Source organism: Triticum aestivum, chromosome 2A (genome assembly GCF_018294505.1).
Source record: "Triticum aestivum cultivar Chinese Spring chromosome 2A, IWGSC CS RefSeq v2.1, whole genome shotgun sequence".
Taxonomy (NCBI): domain Eukaryota; kingdom Viridiplantae; phylum Streptophyta; class Magnoliopsida; order Poales; family Poaceae; genus Triticum; species Triticum aestivum.
Genome location: NC_057797.1, coordinates 316,938,656 through 316,943,136, shown reverse-complemented (window position 1 = coordinate 316,943,136; position 4,481 = coordinate 316,938,656). Strand labels below are relative to the sequence as shown.

At 56.7% G+C, this 4,481-nt stretch overlaps 1 non-coding gene across 1 annotated transcript; it reads right to left on the bottom strand.

The window, feature by feature from the left end:
- Nucleotides 1–1,075: 1,075 nt before the first annotated feature.
- Nucleotides 1,076–1,162, bottom strand: TRNAS-UGA (transfer RNA serine (anticodon UGA)). The gene has a single exon. It is a non-coding gene; the product is annotated as a tRNA-Ser (tRNA).
- Between the last annotated feature and the right edge of the window lie 3,319 nt (nucleotides 1,163–4,481).

Below are 4,481 nucleotides of genomic sequence, written 5' to 3'. Positions count from 1 at the left end.
AAACCGCATAACAACATACGTTGTTCCCTTTGTCATCGGTATGTTACTTGTCCGAGATTCGATCGTCGGTATCCAATACCTAGTTCAATCTCGTTATCGACAAGTCTCTTTACTCGTTCTGTAATACTTCATCTTATAACTAACTCATTAGTTACATGCTTGCAAGGCTTAGGTGATGAGCATTGCCGAGAGGGCCCAGAGATACCTCTCCGACAATCGGAGTGACAAAACCTAATCTCGAATTATGCTAACTCAACATGTACCTTCGGAGACACCTGTAGTACTCCTTTATAATCACCCAGTTACGTTGTGACGTTTGGTAGTACCCAAAATGTTCCTCCGGTAAACGGGAGTTACACAATTCTCATAGTTACAGGAACATGTATAAGTCATGAAGGAAGCAATAGCAGAATACTAAACGATCAAGTGCTAAGCTAACGGGATGGGTCATGTCAATCACCTCATTCTCCTAATGATGTGATCCCATTAATCAAATGACAACACATGTCAATGGTTAGGAAACATAACCATCTTTGATTAATGAGCTAGTCAAGTAGAGGCATACTAGTGACTATATGTTTGTCTATGTATTCATACATGTATCATGTTTCCGGTTCATACAATTCTAGCATGAATAATAAACATTTATCGTGAAATGAGGAAATAAATAATAACTTTATTATTGCCTCTAGGGCATATTTCCTTCAGTGCCATCATCAACATGGGGCCAGGGCTCGGGAAGGCACCCCTGTGGTGGCATGAAGATCTTTGTGAAGACATATTCAAGATCAGATTAGAAGACGATGGTCCTCGGCAAGATCCTTGCCAAGGAAGGCCACCAAACCCCCAGCAAGATCCTTGCCGGGGACGACAACAAGCCACGGCGAGGCCCTTGCCGGGCCACCCGGCAAGGCCCTCGCCAAAGATGCCGGCAAGGCCCTCGCCAAAGATGCTGGCAAGGCCACCGCCAAGTCCAGGTCAACCAAGCTTCCACCGCCGTTCACATGCAGCTGCCAGCCCAACCAGCTGGGCGGGCACCTGCGTGGCAACATGCAGCTCCCAGGCCAAGACCTCGCGGATGGAGAGGGATTCGAACCCCCGGTATTCCTATCAATACTTCAGTTTTCAAGACCGACTCTTTCAACCGCTCAGACATCCATCCCTGCGCTCGCAACTCATCAAGCGCATGTGTGGCGGCATGCAGATCTTCGTGAAGGCTCCACCACTGTGCCAACACAGCTCCCTGCCTGCCTACATGGCACCGCATGCATCCCTGGTCGAGGCGCGTGTCGAAGCGAGGAGGAGCGGCGACGGACGGGACGGGCCTCACCCACGCCCCCGACAAAGCAAGAGGACACCTAAGCGGTGCATTAAATGCACCTTATCCTGTAATACGAGGGATAACCTCGTGCCACTGTAGACCTTTCCACCTCCTGTGTGCCACTGTGGCAACCCCTTTTTCTTATAAAAGGAGGCCCAAGGCGACCAGGAGAGGGATTCGGCTCTTTGGAACCACACACTGACTACAGCTAGTTCGAGAGCTCAAGAACTCTCAGAAATACACCCACCAAAGCAGGACTAGGGTTTTAAGCATCCTTGCGGCCCGAACCTAGGTAAACGAGCCTTGTGCTGTCTACTAGCCCTGCTCTCCTCGCAACCCTGCGCCCCGGCAACCGTAGTAGGGATTCTTGTGATCCCATAGGTGTCCTTCTCAACCCCGACATCTTTGGCGTGCCAGGTAGGGGGCGCAATTGTGAGAATCCGGTCTGGTAGTTAGCCTAGCAGTTCTTCATCGCTTTCGGTTTCTGAGAAGAAGGCGGCTGGAGGAGCGACGCCGTCTCGGCAACAGAAAAGCTAAGTCATTCAGAACCTTTTATTATTTCCTCTTACGCTTAAGGTTATCATCCTCGGAGATCTGGCCTATGTATGGGAAACCTGCACGTAAGGGGGCCCCCGCGATTGGAAACGCCTTTGTTCTGTTTCGAGTCCGCTCAACAGTTCAATGTTGCCGCGTCGAGAGTGGTGGGGTAGCCTTCCACACCTGGCAACGCTCCTGACTCTGGCTCGAGTCAAACTCGACAGTTCGGGCGGCCGCGCTAAGGGCGGTAAGGTGGTTTCCCTGGCAGCAAGCACACCCGGCAGGCCAATGGGGATCCTTCCCCACGACACCGCCCTGGGTTTACACGCCGGCAAGCCTACCTAGTTACGTAGGGTGAACATACAAGGAAAACTCGAACAGGAAAATAACATGCATGATACCAAAAAGTGTTGCAGAGTTATATTACATCAAATTGTTGTTGTGGTTCTAACTAGAGATAGCAATTGTCTTGGTTGTGACCCTGCAGCAGCGATAAACAAAAAACGGGATGCCTAATCCCGGCGCTGGCCCTCCACCCTCAGAATTCCGCCGACTCGGCTGACGATGGGCTCGATGCGCTCCCTGAGCGGCGCAAGGTCGGTTCCCTCCGTCAAGCTCTCCAGCGCGGCGTCGAAGTCGAGGTCAGGGTACCAGTGTGCCACCTTGGTGAGAACCTTGGTCATGGCACCCTGGCAAAGCCTTCGGGACTCGTCGGCCAATGAGGCTGCCCGGTTGGTGTGGAGCCGCTCCATAGCACCGACGACCTTCTCGAAGAACATGGTCAGGCTGCAATTCGCGCTCGGGCCCCGCTCCGGGACATGCCTCACGTCCGGCATCCCCATGATGGCCAGCTACGCGGCGGCCTGGTTGGTGACGGTGGCAAGGCGATCGAGCCAACGGCTCTCGCCCTCCACGTGGTCCGCGAAATTGAGGCCCTCGTTCTTCCGCAACAGCTTCTCAGCCTCCAGCTCCTTGGCAAGGTCCCCTCTCGGGTTGCGGCCTCCAACAACACCTTCTCGAGACCCTCCAGCTTCAGCGTGAGGTCTTTGATGGAGTTGTTGGCTTCGAAGAGCTCCCCAGCCTTGCTGACGGCCGCGCCCTGTGCCTCTGTCAGGGCACTGTTGAGCGTATCCCTCTCCTGGGACAGCTTGAGGGCCTGCTCCTTCAGCCTGTCGCTCTCTGCCTCAAGCTTCTCCACCTTGCCGGCGTGAACCTAGGCCTGGGCATTGAGTGACTCCTTGTGCCTCTGCTCCAGCTCGCTAGTCCGCTGCAAGACAAGCTTCTCCACCTCTGCATCCTTGCCGCAGAGCATGGAGGGAAGCTTCTCCTCACGCGCAGTAAGGTCCTCCTCCTAGGAGTTCAGCGCGGCCTCACGCTGGGTCTGAGCGGCTTCGGCGGCCTCGGCCAAGTTCTTCGCCGCTTCCTGAGCTTTCTCGACGTTCGGTGAGCTTCATGGTGAGCTCCACGTCGCGCCTGGCCTGCTCACCCTAGGCCACCTTGAGCTCCTTGTGGGCCTCGCGGAACCAGTCCTGCGCCTTGGCGACACGCTCCTGGAGGTCCGCCTCCGCCTTCTCCACCACCGCCATCCTGGACTTAACCTTGTCCAGGTGGGCGTGATGGAGCGCCTGGAGCTTCCGGAAGCTGGCGCCCATGGCGTGGAGGAGCTGCTCTTCCTGTGAGCCGTCACCGCCAATGATCGGCTCGTCGACGACTTCAAGCCCGGCAGCGGCAAGCACCTCGTCGTCGAATGCCTCTCCCTCAACGGGTGTCCTGGTGCTCAACGCGCCTGAAAGGTGGACGAACAAATCGTCGCTCACCCTCAGGTATTTGCTGGAGCCGGAAGCAGCAGAGGAGGAAGGCTGGTCACCAGCCTCCTCCTCCTCTTCCCCGGCAGGCCCCTTGTCGGCCTCCTCAGCGGCAGCTTTGTCGGCCTCCCCGGTGGGCCCCTTGGCGGTGTCCTCGGCAGCATCCTTGGCGGCCTCCTCGGCGGCGATCCTCTCAGCGTTCGCCTCGGCGGCCTTGGCGGCGCCTTCAATGATGACGTCCATGTCCTCTGGGCTCACCGAGAAGGGATCTGGGTGCCGAAGAAGGGGGTGAGGCAAGGCCAAGACCAGGAGCAAAAAAAGAAAGGGGGAAGCAGGGACAAACGGCAAACGGCTTACCTGTGCCAGTACCCGGCTGGGAAACGGAAGCCCCCTTCCCGCCAACATTTGGCGTCGAGGCAAAGCCGCCGGCGCCCAAGTTCTCCTCCTCCTCCTCCATGTGTGTGGGCCCGGTACCTGGTGCCCTTGCCGGGGACGCCCCCGGGGCGGCGTGGTCGATGAGGGCGCCGTGTTGGGAGTAGCCCTCTATGGCTCCTCCTGCCGCTGCTCTCCTCCTGTTTACCTGACAAGGTCAGCGCCAAGGTGTCATGCCCCTGACACATGTCAACGGGAGGAGAGTGATGAACTTACGCTGGGGACTCTACCAGGGGCTGTTATCCGGGCTGCTCAAGACCACCAATGGCGCCCCCGAAGTACCAGCTGAAGGCTGGCCGCCCGCCAAGACCTTGGCCCTCTTCGCTCTCTGGGCCAGCGTCTCCCCATCCCTGCAAAGATGAAAACAAGTCAAGACAAGCAACGCA